The sequence below is a fragment of the Brachycentrus maculatus genome, unplaced genomic scaffold, assembly GCF_059751285.1.
Source record: "Brachycentrus maculatus isolate JH-2025_06_01 unplaced genomic scaffold, ASM5975128v1 h1tg000615l, whole genome shotgun sequence".
Lineage (NCBI taxonomy): Eukaryota > Metazoa > Arthropoda > Insecta > Trichoptera > Brachycentridae > Brachycentrus > Brachycentrus maculatus.
Genome location: NW_028281353.1, coordinates 60,037 through 79,082, shown reverse-complemented (window position 1 = coordinate 79,082; position 19,046 = coordinate 60,037). Strand labels below are relative to the sequence as shown.

Below are 19,046 nucleotides of genomic sequence, written 5' to 3'. Positions count from 1 at the left end.
AGTAGGAAATCCTCCAGGTTTAAAATTGGCTAATAATTTTGTTATTTTTTATAACTTCCATACTGATAAATATGTGTCACATTTTTGACTTGTCTTTTGATTTCTGACGTTGTTCAGGGACCCCCAAATCAATTTATTATTTCTACAGACCTCCTGAATAATCCCAGAGACCCCCGGGGGTCCAAAGAACCATTTAAAAGACGCTGGTTTAGACATGTCATATCATAAAGTAAAAAATGCTTTCCATACACTAAATACCCTATAAAAATATTTGACGCGTAAAGTCCGCGTGAATGCACACCCTGTGCATTTCGCGATTCCTCCAACGTCTAACAACCGCAAAAGCCTATTTTAAGAGGAGTAAAGAGAGGGGGGTGCTTCCCAAAGCCTTCGGGTGGTGGGAGGGCAGCAGGGGCGGAGGAGGAGGGGGCAGGGGAGGCCTACGGAATCTGACAACGATGGTTAACAGTTACGACTGAACCGCCGACAAGTACCATCTCTCTTGACAACCGCTCCGAGTTCGATAATCGCTCCGTCGATCTATAGCGGCGGGTACATCACTATCAGTACACTATCATTAAGTCTCGCCGGGAGACCGCGGACAGGATTAGTGCTGTGATAAACGATCGGTCATCTGTTTTGGCCAATCGACATTTTGTTGTGTACGAAACAGGTGAGTGAAATTTTTTAATATTTGTGCTATTTTGAACCGTGTGAATTATGAATTACACCGACCGCTAATATAAGCCTACTTAACAGTTATAACAACTATTTTCCCCAACTGAAAAAAAAATCCTCGATTCCATATAAATAACTACATCATATTTCCTGCTTTATATACAAAACGTCGTAAATTTAAATTTTTTATACTTATAGCAATTTTTACATCGGAAAATAAATTATTCGTTTTAAATGTGCATTTTACAATTTAATGTCATGAATGCGATAAAATTTGAAATTTCGATTTACGTGAATCTACATATTTGTAATTCAAATTAATAGATTTAAATAACTGTTAGACGGTTAGATATGATAGATGACCTCTTTTGCAACGCGTTTGATGAAGAGGTCACAAAGGTTATAAAAAATATATTAGCTTAAAAAAGATAAATTAATTAATGAACACTTTAACCTGTTAAATGTTACTTTCTTTATAAATTTATGATATTCGAATCAATTCTTCTCAACTCTTCTCTCAAAGTCTCGTTTATACACTTAAATAGTAACTCTCCAGAAATATCCAATTTTATTGCATAAAGTATTAAAAATATAATAGGCTCTGTATTTATTCATTATTTTTATATCGGATGTATCATATATATACAAACAAATTTATTTAAAGTTTTTTGTGTCATTTTATGTTTCTACTAAAGGCTTCTTTTTAAGTATTTTTTGAAGTAAGTTGAATCCATATCATTCGCCAAAAATTTAAATATTTTTAAGAATTTATTTGGCCCAATAATTTATATAAATAAGCGAACAATTTTTAACGGCTCAGGACAATTTTTTTATTATGCCTTACTTGAAACTTTTGACACCCATAAAAAAGAGTTTTGTTTTTAACATTTTTCTTATCATTCATCGTTTATTTTGTATAGTTTTCTTTGCAACTCGCGTAAACTTTATTTTACATATTATAAATCGCGAGTTTACAACGTGCCTTTATCAATTGCTGTTGTAAATATTATCGTGATTTTGAATTCTAAATAATTATTTATGTGAAACAATTCAAGTAAATAAATATTTGCTATTATACAATATGAAAAGTATTACAAGGGCTGATAAATCATTTTAGGAAGTTTTAGGAATAAAATATTTCTCTTAAAGTATCTATGTAGATCAGCTAGAGAAACAAAAGTTTGAATATCATTTTTCTTTTTTATCCCTTATTTTCACCCAATTCAGCATAATATTGACGCAGCGTTATCTTGATCGTTAGGTACAGGATAACACGATACAATACAAGCTAAATGATCAATTTATAAAGCTAAATGATTGATATAATACAAGCTAAATGATTAATTAAGTACCAATCCAGAGTGAAATATCCCTAGTATTTATTTTGATTTCCCTTGGGAATCGAACTAAGAGCCTCCAACACGGTAGATAAACGTACTAACCATTTGACAATAGAGGCACACTGAATGAGTAAAATGTTAACATGTTTTAATTTTACTTGTCTGATTCCTGTCCACACCGAAGGAATTGCATAGGCGAATGCATCGTCACACATATCAAGGCTATGTTCTAAGCTCCAGATTCCAGATAAGAGTGAAATATATTGTATGGGATACAGATGGTTTTAGTGAAGGAGCTCATAGCGAAAGACATTTCTATTCCATAGAAAAGAAGAAAAATATGTAGTTTCAACTTTATATATTGAATGCCTACAAAATTATAAAAGCAAGGAATTAGAATCAAGTAAGGAGTTAAAGGAGGAGAGACTTTAGAAACTAAGGAAGAATAATATGATTAAAAATTAGGGTTCCTATTAAAGATAGTGACGTTTCAGACGTTTCTTGAAAATCATCAGAGAAGGTACATTTTCATATGAATTGGCAATTCATTCCATAGTCTTGTCACATGAAATCTATGGAGTCTACATATTAAAAAAAAAATTTTTTTTTGTTATTCACACACCTAATAAAATTTTTAAAAAGTATTGCACAATACGTCGAATGTGTAATCTTATTAATTATAAAAGTAGGAATAAAATTCAGTGCAATTTTTAGATTCCCACGCGATTTTTCTAACTGTCACAATCTGCTTGGTAAACAGCTAAATAATTTACTTTTCACACACTTCCAAGGAGTGGTATTCAGTCGGATTTACCTTCAATTCGAATCTCACCACTGACTGGAAAAAAACACACAACACACAGACAAGGGGTTTATGAAATTTACTTAAAATATCTTACTAAAAGTATAACCTTTATGAGACATCGACAAACATATTTTTTTAATCGTCTGAATGAAGAGTTCAAAATATTTTTTTTAAATTGCTTTTTTAAATAAAACACATGTATAATACCACTGAATGAGTTTTATTTCATATCACATGACTAGTTTCGAAAACTAATAGACGTTTTCATCTACAGGTGAAAAGTAAAACTCATGAAATAGTATAATACAAGTGATTAATTAAAAAAAATAGCAATCAACATGTCATTCCACAAAGTTAATGCGGAATCAATAAATAATATGAGTGCAAAAGAGTTTACTTTAATTTATTTTTTTTAATCATTCATCGTAGGATTAACGTCACATTTTCTTAATATTGTAAATAAGAACACTTGTTTTCTGCCACTTGAGCTAAACGAGTATTTATTTCAACTACTAGTTTTGGAAGCTACAGATGGTTCTATTTGCGGATCTGAATATAAACTATAGTTTATTTTCAGACTCGAAGATGGAAGCACCTGTAGCTTCCGAAACTAGTCGTTGAAATAAATATAACTCAAGTGGTAAAAAAAAAGTATTCTCATATACAATTTGATCATGTGAATGCATGTCATCTAATTAAGTGAATACCGAAAAAATTAAAACAATTTTCTTACTATGCCACAACAAAGGAACATATCTTTTTTTTTCAAGAAATAATATATTGAAAGAAATATAGAGTATGCCTAAACTATTCATTTTTTCATTAATTGAGTCGGCAGTCATTTTGTTGTAATATTATATCTATCCATTGTTAATACAAGATTTATTTCCATTAATTTTTGAGAAACATAAGTACATATTTTACTATCTTAAAGTTTGTACATTAAATAGCGATTTAAGAGAGTATTTATTAAAATGTGATTCATTTTATTGATTTTTTACAACCAGTTTTTCAGTGTTTCACCTTAAAGAGATATGTATATAAAATGTCACGGACGTATTTTAAATATGTTTTGTGGGCGAATATGCTGTAATAATCAATTGCGAAAACTTAAAAATACAAAACAATAAATACATAAACAGAGCATATATATCTTCATTCAAAATAAATGCAATATGGATATTGCATATTACAATTCATCAAGATAACACTGCTTATTTACGATGCAGTGCCCATTACACCATGGGATGCATATAAGGGTTACAAAAAGAAGAAGAATATTGTATTAAATATATAAAAAATAAATTACTCTAGAAAAAAAATGATGTATACTTATAAATCATTTATACTATGTCGATCACAGCGATCCTGTGATCAACTCAGTACACAAATATTTGAACGGTAGGTAAGACAGGAAAACCTCTTATTTGTTTACGGGTAACCTTTGTTTTTAATAATATATTTTAAATAAAATTATATCATGCTCTTCTTCGTCTGCGGACATTCATACTGCAGACAAACTGCATTTAACTCTTTTTAACAAATATCTAAAAAATAAAATATATGTACATCTATTTTTATTTATATATATATATATATATATATATATATATATATATATATATATATATATATATATATATATATATATATATATATATATATATATATATATATATATATATATATATATATATATATATATATATATATATATATATATATATATATATATATATATATATATATATATATATATATATATATATATATATATATATATATATATATATATATATATATATATATAAATGTCTAGCTCTCTGCCCACGTAATGGTCAGCGTGTTTGGCTGCCGTGCTGGAGGTGCCAGATTTGATTCCCAGGAATGTAAGTGATTTATCACTCGAATACTTATTTAGTATTATCCGGGACTACTACCCAAAGCGCATGGTTGATATCTTTTCTTCGTATGTTTAACGATTAAGATAATACTAATTCTAAAATAAGCAATGCCCTTTGCACAATTAGATAGTGGCATGGGTGAGAAGAAGAACATTAAAAAAATCGCTCTAACTAGTATCTAAGTGATAAATCTACCTAGTATCTATCTAAATAATCAATCTATCTAGCACAAACATGTGTTAAATCGATTTAAGTAGCATACAAATAAACAATCTACATAGATTGCATGTTAATCAACAATCTAGCTACTGTCAAAATAATAAATGTAACCAGTAACTAAATAACTATTGTACAACATTTTGAGTGTGTCAAAATACTTGTTCACAAATCTGGATTATCTCCAATTATATGAGGATTTTTCAAATTATTTTTTGTTTTTTGAACACACTCCAAATGTCGTAAATAAATTATCTGGTCAAATTATAAGCTAAATTGATAAAAATGAATACGATATTTTCTGGCGTTTCTCATGTGTATGATTTTAATCCAGGATTACCTCACACACTAATAAAAGAGTTTTTGCACACTTAAAAGCTTCTTTTCATCCCACCAATGTCTCTAGTGAATTTCTAGTGATTCAAGAACAATGTTTCAAAATTGGTTTATATACTCGTAAATAGGAACTTCCAAGAATTTGACTAGTGTGGTTGTCAATAATGGGTAGAATTGGTGAATGTTACACGCGTATAAAGTGATCACTTAAGCCAGCCTATTACGGTCGTCAGCCTCGTAAATGCCCAGACTTCCATATTCTTCTTCATCTTTGATGAGATGTCAAAAAATAACATACTAAATAACTAACCTACCGAATAAACAATCGATTTAGCTAGGATCCAAATAACCAATCTAGGTAGCATACAAGTGACTAATCTAGCTAGCATACACATGAACAATATAGCTTCTAGCATCTTCAAAAACCAATCTAACTAACATTCAAATGTAAGAATTTAGCTAGCATCCAAATAAACAATATAGCTACTAGCATCTTCAAAAACCAATCTAACTAGCATTCAAATGCAAGGATTTAGCTAGCATCCAAATAAACAATAAAGCTACATACTAGCATCTTCAAAAACCAATCTAACTAGCATTCAAATGACTAAACTAGCCAGTATCCAAACGCAGTTATCTTCTATTCCTTTACCTTAAATAACCAACACTATTGAGTGGTCGGCCAATCAAAAATTAAGTGATACTTCATTCTGCGGAATTTTAACGGTAGATGTCGGGAAAATGCAAACCTCTGGTTAAAAATATCAGTTATCGCGTGATAATTCTCAATTATGGTTAAGTAATGGTTGATGTCGATCGCTTGTTTTTTCCATAAACCGTTACTGCCGTCCGTGTTATAAGTTGTAATGGAGATGTTTGAACTACAATACACGTTTTTTTCCCCAATAAATTACCTCTTTTTCTGTTCCCTGTTTTAAATTTATAGCCAGCACGAATTACATGGAGATTAGGCAAAGCGTCAAGGTAACGAATTTATTGCGATGAAATAATTTTATAATTCGTGGAGTGTCGATTGGTGGTCGAATTAATAAAATATAGGTTTGTAAAAAATTATGGCACGAGTTTTCTAATCTAACGGAAATCTAGTTATTTACTTAAAAAAAGTGCATTTATATGCTGGTAACAGGTGTTCTTGCTTGTGACAGTTAAAAACATGCTATTTTAGAAAAATAGCTTTTTGACATAAATGGCAGCGCCATCTGCTGCATGCAACAGAAAAACACCCATTAATAAACAAAACTCATCGTGGACAGTGTGTTTCTTGACAGTTTCTAAAATATTTTATCCGCATTGCGAAATTAAACATATTGGAAATGTGTGTTCAGGCTATTTTTGACTTTTTCATTTAAACACAAAATTTTCAATAAATGCAAATATTAAAAAAAAATGTATATTCAAATTTTTAATTAATGAACGTCAATTATAATAATATAAAATTTAACAACCTGCTTCCATTATCTACAAAGTCAGTAAAAAATAAACTAAATATAACAGAGCTAGATAAATAGATAAAGAAGGTAGGTAGATCTGAAATAGATTGCATCATTCGGCCATGTCGTATTTGATTGCATGTCATAAACAAATTTCATTCATATAGTTTTAAAAATAAGTATCTAAAATGTGTCCACCATAAGTGATAATTCAGTGAGGGTACATTACTGTAATTTGTAATTATGTGGATGATGAAAAATAAATAAATCAATTATCATTCAAGTTAATGCCCTAAATTAGTGCCCTATGCATTATTGGTTACGGGTGGGAGTCATATATAAAGATTGCTAAAATAGTTATTGTAATATTTTCATTTCACTCATATACAATAAATACGCTTATCTCAATAATATTATGGGAGATCGAATAAAAATGTATATTTTTTATGAAATGTAAATAAAATATATTAATTAATTAAATTAATTAATCTATTAGCATACCTGTCAATCAAGTCGAAGAAATTAGTAATATTATAATTTTTTACAAATTATAATAGATTCAACTGTAAGAAGAGGTGGCTACCTAACATTATCTAATCGTATAATGGACAAGATATTCTAATCCGATGACCCGTTGGAAGTCCTCTTATAGGAAGGTCATTGAACGACCAGTAATATACATTAAGAATCCCAATTGACTTTTCAGTTAAATTAAAACATTTTCAAACGGTACAGTTAAAATATACAAGAAAAAATATTTTTGTGTTTAATTCAAATCATTGTATTAATTATACCCGAGATAAAATGTAACTATCTAACAAAATAAAACTAAAATTTAATTGAAGCAACTTTTATTTTTGGTACTTTTCTCCAACCGGTTTCAACAAGCACCTTGTCATTTTTAGGGATGGTCATGTACTAAATATAAAACTGTATGCTGAAAGAATACTAAACAATCTTTAGAAGAAAGTTTAAAAATTCCCGATACAAAAAAAATACATGTCTTTATCTTTACGTTTTTTTAATACTGGCCTAAATCATTATAAGTATACAACGCTAGTTTAATGTCGTTTGAAAGATCTTAAAAATTTTATGGGAAAAATTGTCTACGTACAAGAATCTTGTAAAATATACTAAAAATGGTAGAGAAATTCCTGTACGTAAGCAATCTTTCTAACGACATCAAACCAGCGTTCAATACTAGCCAATAATTAAGGCGATATTTAAAAAAATAAAGATGATATTATGCATGAATTGATCCATAAACTTTTTTGTGAAGATTGTTCAGCGTTTTATATAGTTTTAGATGACAAGGTTCGTGTCAAAACCGATTGGAGAAAAGTACTAGAGACAAAAGTGGTTAAAAACAATGTTTTAGTTTTATTTTATAAAGTTCTATAAAATCTGCATCAAAATATCTGCTTAACATATTTGTGAAATAATAATCTCAATTCAATCATTATGTTTAAGTGATTTTGTATTTCTTTTGATTCTTTTCGCAGAACATTCGCCAAAAATCGTAAAATTCGCAACCCGATCTTGTTATCGATCGTAAAATCGCATAGATCGTTAAAGCGCAAAGATTAGCAATCGAAACCAAAAGCCATTGTTGACAAATTTGCGTTCACTTTTATATGGATCCACTCGACTAAATAGAGCCAGAACCTGCTCTCAAATGCAGGAGACTTTGAATGCCATCGATAAAGGTAAAACTCGATATGTGTAGGCGGAAGCTAAGGTTAAAAACCTCACAAAAAATACTTACGATTTTATTTAGCTCAAACCAGAACCAGTTTATAAGTGTTCATCGGTTATGTTATGTAAGGCAGTGCTTCTTAACCTTTTTGTAATTGCGACTCTCCTAAATATTTAATAATATTTTTGTATTCACTATCTTTTTTATACTTATCATGTATTTTTGTACTTATCAGAAAGAAAAATCATAATTTTATATACTTATATATTTTTTTAATTAACGTAGATGAAGAAGAATATGGATGTCTGGGCATTTACAGAGTTTACAACCTGTAAAAGGCTAGATTACCACATTACAAATTTCGACAATTATATTAATACTTCAATCAAAAACATCGTAGGAGTGCCTTTTCTTGGGCGACATGTAATGTTTAAATTAGTAAGTGAAAATAGTAGTTCATGAAATGTAATTTAGATTCTTTGAGAATTATTTATTTTACATAATAGGAGACAGACGTCTGAAATTATCATTTTCAATGTCTTTAAACTTATGTTATGACTATTTACTTAATTTAAAAAAAAAATCACAATATTTTGATTAAATCAATATTTTTTAAAAAATATATGAATATTTATAAATTTATTTAAAAAATCAATTTATTTATAAAAAGATTGTGATCAAAAATTTTAATACCTTACCATCACGCCGCTTTTCTACATCATATAAATACTGATGTGTTAAAAAAGATCAAGGTAACAATCTTGATCGTTAACAATCGTACCAGTCCAGGGTAATATTAAATCAATATTAGAGTGAAAAATCACATAAATTTAAATGACCCCCTCTTCCTCTAGGAATCGAACTTGGGACCTCCAGTACGGTAGCTGAGAGTGACCATTACACTACGGAGGCGGACAAATATACTGGTATGAAATATGTGTATATTTCAGGGGCCAAAGCGTCGGGAACCCCCGATTGAGAATCACTGATCTAGGTTCATCGTGTCTTGTAGGAGCTGTCTAGGATTAAAGTGGTCGCTTGTTCATATAATTAAGCCTTAGCAAGCTCCGATAGGACAGATTCTCATTAATTACTAATTGGTAGGATGAAGGATCAAATAGGGATATGGACAAATTAGAGAGGAGAGATCTACGTCTATAAAATTTTACAAAATAAATGACTACCGATTAATTATAGAGATAAAAGCTTGCTGGCAATCAAACGATCGGCATATGATTATTAAATTATTTTTGGTCAAAATCCTTGCTTAAAACTTTCAAACTCTTCTTTTTTATTCAATTCAATTAAAACCCTTATCCGCACCCGATGGTGCATAGGGCACTTCATCATATAAACACAGTGTAATCTCGATCGTTAACACACGAATGAAAGGTGATCTGCCCTCCGCTTCAGACACCAGTCCAGGGGAATATTGAATAAATATAAGAGTGTAAAAATCACTTATATTTGTTTGACCCCACCTGGGAATCGAACCGGAGACCTCCAGAACGGTAGCCGAGCGTGCTGAGATTTTTTTACCCTAATATTTATCAAATATTAACCTGGACCTGAAGCGGGGGGCTGATCACCTTTCCTCCATGTGTTAACGATCAAGATAACACTGCGCTTATATGATGCAGTGCCCTATGCACCATCGGGTGCGGATAAGGGTTTTAAAAAATAATTGATCTGGAAATTTGTGATTTGTTTTTCACATTTACCTTCCCTATCCTTACTATCCTACCTGCAGAAAAGCCTCTCAAAAAAGTAGAGGCTTTGCGAGTTATTCCTTTTTATTAAAGCTAGATTGTTGATAGCTGATATCACTTCAGTGAAGCTACGAGAAGCGTGACAAAGCTGGAACTCTAAGCAAGCAATTCGACTTGGTCAGTGGACAAGATTTTCAATTTGTTTATTTCGAAGATTCTGAGTAAACGACATATTTTTTTTCTTTTTTTTATTAAATATATTTACATTTTTAAGCATAACATTATACATTTTAAGCATTCATACATATGGGAAACTTCTATATTTAGATTCGCTGTGCCTTTCCAAAAAAGAGACTGAGCTCTTGTGCTTGAAGAGGGACTTACACTCATGATTTAATGGTTATATTATAAATGGTAAAATTATTATTTTTTTGTATATTTTTTCAAGATTTATATGTAATGGGCTTTAATTTTTCCTTGAGAATTTTATATCTTCAATTTTTTTAAATTTCTTTAGGGAGTTTATTGAAATATTTGATACCCTGATATTTGAAGTTTTGTTGAAATTGCTTATTGTTGCATTTTGGAGAAGAAAAATCATTTGAGAATCTCGAAGATAAACTTTTTTTGCCATCTTTACATCATACGTCTACCCGGAGCGCAGGAGGTCGCCGGGTAACGGGACACTGAGTATTGAATCACACGCCGCAAGACGGTCTTGAGCAGCGCCGCGAGTGAATCCGATCCGAACGGGACAATTGTGTTGCCAGGCGGACGCCTAAGGGCACGGAATGTCATCTCCATTCATTATTAGTGCAAGTGCACGCAGTACCTACACACTTGTCGGCACTAAGGTTCAAATTACCCCAGTAAGCCGACTGCAAACTAGAACGCGGTGCAGCAGTGACCTAATTGAGATATTTGTAATACTTTGTTGCTTTCGTAAGGCGGTATTCAGTAATGCTGTAAATTAAAAAAAAAAATACAAAAAAATAAAAATACATATATAGCCTGGTCTACCTAGGTAAATTGATCACATTTTCTTCGAAATAAGTTCTCTGACCCATGTATCAAAAAAGTCGAAGCGAACGTAGCGACATTCGTCGAAAATTGAGAGATTTCCAATGTGTCGGTCCCGTGGTTAGTGTCGCGGACTCTTAAGTCAGAGTTTCTCGGTTCGAACCTACTCTACCACCATTTGATACCTATTTCTAATAATGAACCACAGAAATAGTATGAAATTGAAATATTTGTGTAAATAATAAAAACACAAATATTTATCTTTTAAAAAAAAATAATAATATATATATATATATATATTATATATATATATATATATATATATATATATATATATATATATATATATATATATATATATATATATATATATATATATATATATATATATATATATATATATATATATATATATATATATATATATATATATTTTTTTACACAATAAACAGGTCGCATTTGAATACGTGCGTTTTTATGTCAAAACTTTTTTATCAAAATGGTAGCGCCAGCTGTTGAACATAACATCAACTCACGTAATATTAAACATTTCCTATGGTAGACAGCGTCGCATACAGAAGTTGACATTTTGTTTGCATGAACAATTTACTTTCATTACAATTTAATAAATATTTTTGTAAATTGTCTTTGTAAGGCAATATTGTTGTAACTTATTATTATGTATCTATATGATAAAATAAAATAAACAAATAAATGAACATGGATTGAAAACCAGTCTAAAGCCTACATAAGTGGCAGTCATCGTTCTAGTTTCTTGTGGGATCTGGTATAGGAAAGCTTCGTTTTAATAGGCTTTTTATGTGCGTTACCTTCATTTAATACAACCCATAAATAAATTTTACATGGGAGTATATCACCATATGAATTGATTTGACGTCACATTAGTGTAATTTACGACACTTTTATGTTAGGTAACCCGTAGAAATAAGATTTATAGTATGGGTGTAGTTTAGGCCGGTGGTCGACGCATTCATAAGGCGACAGGGTCAAATATTCACAGTACAACCTTTAAAGTTTCTTTTCAGAACCATCTCAATTTCTTAAAAGAGAACTCGTAAATACACATTTCAGAATATGATCAGCTGCGCGAGAAACTAGACATATACATTTTTAAAAAGGAATAACCCTCAAAGCCTCTTTAAGAGGCTTGTCTGCAAGTAGGATAGTAAGGATAGGGAATGTAAATGTGAAAAATATATCACACGCAGACCAATTTCAAAATAAATATTTCTTGAATTTATTTTGTACTTGACGTTAATCGAACTCGCGACGCCAGTTTTGCAGCCGAGCGTCTACCTAACTACTCCACGGCGCCTGTCAATGATTTTTTCTTTCCAAAACCTTGTATTTATTTGGAATAAAAACTTATTTTTTTCAAAACAAAAATGCTGTTTTAAGCAAACAATTCTGACTAACTAACTAACTAACCATCACGCCGCTTTCCCGCAGGGGTAGGCAGAGAGAATAGAACGCCACACCACTCTGTCCTTGCAAACATTCATCGCCTCTTCCACGTTCATGCATCTTCTCTTACATACCCGCCGATTATTATGACTGCGCACTTGACCACTTTCAAGTATTTGGCATACCTGATCGTGCCATGTTTTTCTCAGTTTTCCTCTGCTCCTTTTTCCAATTCAATCACGTCAAATGTTATCGGGTTTAAATAAAATTAAGTTGCGGGCTATCGATTATTCCGCTTAAATGACATGATCTAAATAAGATGTCTACATACAAGTCAGTAAAATGATAATGCATTTTCAGACACATCCGGGCCACATACGGAAATAACCAAGACGACATGACAATTGCACGAATTGGGTCTACCTCAATCCATTGAATGCGCTGTCACCACCATTAAGCGACACGTTTGAGAACGTAATTAACATCAGGAATGCATTCTAGCCATTGGAGAAGTCTTCGCTACACCTTTTGTTTTAATGTGACACACCTAGCTGTACAAGATTAGAATATAGAAACGTTAGAATGTATTTCACATAACGACTTCACGGTCAATTTTAACGCGAACAATTTACCAATACAACCTACCCAGAACTAATAGATGGATTTGAAATCCCTTTAAAACGATATGTGTCGCCTACTTTCAAAATCCACCAGACCCAATTTTATACTCTATCGGAATGTCAATATTGTTGTCTATCGGAATCCGAATGTCTGTCGGAATGTCAATGTGGGTTTTATTGTTTAACATATTTATACACTTGAAAACCCTGCTAAAAATAATTGAAAACAGCGTTGTATTTAAAATTCCGCTATATTCATGAAACTTGCCCTCTGACCCATATCGGCCAATCAGAGAGCGGGGATAGGTCAAAAATTAAGATGACGCCATTATCGGTATGTGTCTAATGTTTTTTTAAAATACTGAAAAAAAAATAAAAATGGGAAAATTCTCTTTTTCGTAATATTTTATCTAAAGACAGACGAATCTTTGAGACATAAATGTTACCCGGAGAATTTTGCATTTTTGTAAAATCGACTTGCATGGATCTGGCAGATTTTGAAAGCAGGCGACACATATACGTAATACTTTTAATATTTAAATCAAGCACTGATTTAAGTCTACTAAAATGGTAACAAAACAAATATCTAAAGCCATCAAACATTTTTTGCTTAGAATACCGTTGTGATTGATTCAAATTAAAATAATATTTTTTAAATGAGTGATGGCAGGAGTATACCCCGATTAACAATAGCCCGCATCTTAATTTTCTTGAAGCCCAAGTAACATTTAACGCACCTTATTAAATTATTCGTTAAATACAGTTTTTATTTTGAAAATATTAGTTTTTTTACTGTTCTTTAATCACTCATTCATCTATTAGAGCATCTATTGTACATTGATTTGCCGCAAATTCGTCTGAAAGATCACATTTTGACTGCATTCATTCTAATTTCATCCTTCTTTTGCCAGGCTCCATGTTTCAATCCGTTTTACTGTTCATTCTTCACTCATTCGATTTACATGGCCAACCATTTCAACACACCTATATTAATTTTATTGATAATGCTTATCTCAGCCTAGCAAAAATGCCTTATTTCACCATTCGAACATCTATCATACATCGATCTTTCTTTATTTTAGTACCTATAGTAAATATACTTCATAAGCAGTTTGTTGTGTTTCATTTCACAGCGGATGTTTGACAATTCAGGTATCCTCAACTAAATCTTGTAGCAATATTTGCATTTTATAACATGCATACTTCGCACTTGAGCGGTTCCTCGTAATTGCGTTGACCCCCATTTACGAATTCTCGTACCTGCGATCTGCGTATTATTTATAATCTTTGCGTGCCATAAATTGCTATTGATTAATCAGAAACGTCTGTTTATGGGAATAAATATTAATTTGAAAAATCCGGTTTCGTTAGACATGTTAGTAAGAAATTCTAGAAAACGGCGTATTTTTTATAAGACATAATAAATAATACCACTAACATACCATAAAAATTATTGAAATTGTATATTACCGTTGCAAGCCCAGTTGAGTGAAACTCTATGGCGAATCCAAAGTATGATAAACTAAAAAAATATAATTCATGACATAGATTCTGTTAATAAATTATTTACATACAAATGTATATGTTACAGGAAAAGTAGATGTTCTAGTAACAGTTGACTCTGCCTAGGTAAAGTCGACTCTGAATGGTATTTTTATTAAAGCAAAAAGCGATAAATTTTTATCAATATTTTCTAGTCAGAGTTCACCAATAAGTTAAATTTTTGCCTAACCTAACCTTAAACTAAAACTAACCTAAAACCTAAACTTACCTAATCTAACCTTATCACAGAAAAAAATAAAATATGTTTTTATCAAGAAGAAACAAAAATCCACATATTTTATACATAATAAGGTAAATAATAAATGTTACTCCCATCTAAAAAAAAAATAACCTAACCTAACCACGCACAGTTATATATAAGGAACAATCAAAATCACTAGAATCAACCGTTGTCATTGTCTTTCGAATAAACTTTTACTATACAACAGTAAGAATTTCTTTCTGAATCTTAACATATAAAATACTTCAGCAGGCATAGTTAACTCATCCTGGAAAAAGTGAATCTTTTTATATTCAATCAACTTATACTGTGACTCACATTCACACACATATATTTATATACATGAATATTTTAGGTACCGCGTTTGAAAAAGTTGAGAACCGCTTACCTATAAAAAATATGAAGTAAAACATGACTTCATTCACTATCTCATAACAATTGCCTCAGATCAATCTGCAAACTTTCTTATTCCTCTCGCCTCGTTATTTAAAAAACAGACCCTTTGTAGTTAAGAAATGCAGTTGAAATTGGCAGATGATAATAATAGAGTTCCCCGCCGTTCTCCTTGACCCGCGATGAGAGACACGACGCGGGCCAACGGACAGGGCGATCGTGCCTCAAATATTCATCTATTCCGACCCACTGTTATTATTAAAGGCAGTATTTGCATTCAGAGCGCGGATAGATGTGCCGATTACAGTGGAAGAGGTACTAGAAGCGATCCGCGGGCAGAGGTCAGCCGACTGGATGTGAATCGGTTGGATCATTCCCGACGCGGAAGTGGCACAATGGGGCACTCACCATAAGTGGGCCGGTCGTGGAAACAGAAGGGTGAAAGCAGACGGCATCAATGGAGAAGTGCACTTGAGTAAACCTGACGTCATCAGCCACAATCCCAATATTTTGAGAACGTCTGAAACAATAAAAACAAAAGTAACCCGCTTTGGCAGCGATGGTGCCTAGAGAAGTTAGATTACACAAAAACCCACTCAATGATCTATAAACCTTTTTACTTATTTATTTTTTTACAAAAATCTTAATTATATTAGTACACAACCACTCACCGAGATTTTTATGTTTACTGGTTTCGAGACGTACCCGTCTCTTTGTCAGGACAATCACTACCACAGCATGCAAAAAATACCACCCTTGAAGTGTGTAAATGGTGCTATGGTGTTGAAGGATGGTATTGCTTACATGCTGTGGTAGTGATTGTCCTGACGAAGAGACGGGTACGTCTCGAAACCGGTAGACATAAAAATCTCGGTGAGTGGTTATATTTTTAACATTTTTGTAAAAAAATTAAAAATTAAAAATGACTAACCACAAAGTAAATGCCTTAAATATTAATAATATTGAGAACAATATAAACATTTTACTTAATAAGCAAGGTATATAATTAATGCACCTACTATCTTTGAACAATAAAATAAAATAACTAATATAAATACTTTCTTTGAAAAATAATATAAAACTTCAAACTTAATTCTTTGCCTAAAAATAAAAATAACACAAAGAATGCAACTATTCACTCTTATAGAGCATTTCGCTTTATATTTTATATTGGAAGTCATAATTAATATATTTTTAAACTTTAAAAAAATAAAACAATATGTTTTTCACCATTTTTTTTTGGTAAATTTTTTATCCACACCTTTTATCCCGGAAAAAAATACAAAAAAGTGGTTTCACAAAATTTTGTTTTATTTTATAAAGTTTATAAAATACGCCATAAAGGAGAGCCATTTGCGCGCATTCACAATTGCCTTAAAAATTTTATATTGTAACGAAAATTTCATTAAAAAAAATAGAAAAAAGTTTAGTCGTCCCACACCTCTCATATCCTACTCTCATTTATTATATGTAGTAAAAAATCTGTATTGATTCCTCTGTGAACTGATAAAATTGTTTCCATTTATTAGATTTTAGTTTTGTACTGACAATTCTTAGTAGAACTGTATTTTCATATGATAAAACAACAACTGTACATTTGTTTTATTGTTTCTATTTAATTGGAGGTAAGAAGTAATGCTTCTTGTCGCGGTGGAGCCCTCGCAGAGGCCTTGCGGAGCCCCAGATCTCCGCGGAGCACACTTTGAGAACCACTGGTCTAGAGTGCAAAGCGTTCAGCAAATTATCATCCTCTGCATCACTATTCTACAGCATAACCAACAATATGATCAGATATGGTTAATTAAAACGACCTTTAAATTAATTAAAATTTATATACTAAGTGATAAATTTCTCTTGCGGAGAAAATTCTCTAACGCCTTGCCTGCCAATACGGTCATAAATCGAATGATCAAAAAAATCCTAAGGAATTGTATTTTCAATTATTGCAAGGTTATCATAGTTCAACAAAAAACTTGATCAGACATACACTCGAACAGTTGATCAATGAAATGAATGCTGTACTTAAAGAATACAACCTTAATATTTATCTATAATAAATATTACCACAAAGTGAATGCCCAATCAAATTAATGAAACTCAATATATACCTGTATTATAGGTGTCTTGAATTCGTATAAAAAACAATAGATGCTTCATCTCAACTTGAGCTACCTCTAATATTTAATGATATTTTTATTCGCAGGGTGAAAAATCCAGACAATTTGTAATACTTTCTGAAGCTTTAAGTGCTTTTAAGCTCTATTTATGAAAAATAAAAGAGAATTCATAGTATTCTCGCAAGGTGAAATCGCTTTTTAAAAAATGAATAAATTCTTTGGAATAAATAATTACGTTTATATATAATAAAATAACTAGGTACCTACCTATACATTTTATTAAGTACTTACAAAAAGTACCTACATAAAACAGTTCTACCACCAGATGCCGCATGCGTCGCTCAGAATAAAACAAAAGACTTCCGATAATATGATTAACTGTCAGAATCAGATAGATAGATAGATAGATAGATATAAAAATTATTATAAAGATAAATTAAGAATAAACTTTAATTACAAAGCAACACATTGTTTATTTTATTATTATACACCCACTTTACATATTATTTACAATTAATTTTCAAAAGGAAAATATTACCACGTTATATATATATATATATATATATATATATATATATATATATATATATATATATATATATATATATATATATATATATATATATATATATATATATATATATATATATATATATATATATATATATATATATATATATATATATATATATATATATATATATATATATATATATATATATATATATATATATATATATATATATATATATATATATATATATATATATATATATATAAATATTTATATATATATATATATATATATATATATATATATATATATATATATATATATATATATATATATATATATATATACATATATATATATATATATATATATATACATATATATATATATATATATATATAAATATATATATATATATATATACATATATATATATATATTTATATATATATATATATATATATATATATAGTTTTAATAACAAATAGCACATTCCTACTATTTTAATTCGATTTTAAGTTCGAATCATTTAATTGTTCATGCTTTTTCAGACTCGTAAGGTGCAAACAATTCGTTGGAATAATTAATTACGTTTTGATTTATAAAAAATATTAATACATGTAGTTTTAATAACAAATAGCACAGTCCTATAAATTTATTTCGATTTAAAATTCGGGTCATCTAATGGTTCATGTTTTTTCAGACCAAAAGCTTTGATTAATTAATTTAGAAATTCATCATATGAGTATCATTTTTCACCATTGCCTTTTCGTATATGATCTATTAAAAATACAATTAATATCAAAATATTATTTATAAAATATAAGAACTGGAGTACCGTATGTGTGAAACAATGGCAATGATGTCTTCTGCCTACAGCTATGATGAAACACATTTAGGTGTTGGTAATTGAAGATAAGTGCCTTATATAAACTGTATATTATGTGTAATAAGTTTCTTCGTAATTTATAGCAAATTGCCTCAGCGCGACAAAAAGCAGATACGGTTAATTCGTTTGTGAACCAGAAAGCCTTCACGA

General features: G+C 30.4%; 1 protein-coding gene and 1 long non-coding RNA gene across 2 annotated transcripts in view; one reads left to right on the top strand and one right to left on the bottom strand.

Annotated features, from left to right (window-relative positions):
* The first annotated feature begins 467 nt into the window (after positions 1 to 467).
* LOC148301053 (uncharacterized) overlaps positions 468 to 19,046 on the top strand; it is a 29,819-nt gene continuing 11,240 nt past the window's right edge. The window contains exon 1 of the mRNA XM_088273877.1: positions 468 to 673. The gene's annotated coding sequence lies outside the window, so the exon portion shown is untranslated. The remainder of the gene's footprint in view (positions 674 to 19,046) is intronic.
* LOC148301054 (uncharacterized) lies at positions 10,669 to 17,667 on the bottom strand. The gene is made up of 3 exons (XR_015838853.1): positions 17,485 to 17,667; positions 15,785 to 15,896; positions 10,669 to 11,098 (listed from the first exon to the last, which is right to left on the bottom strand). It is a non-coding gene; the product is annotated as an uncharacterized LOC148301054 (long non-coding RNA).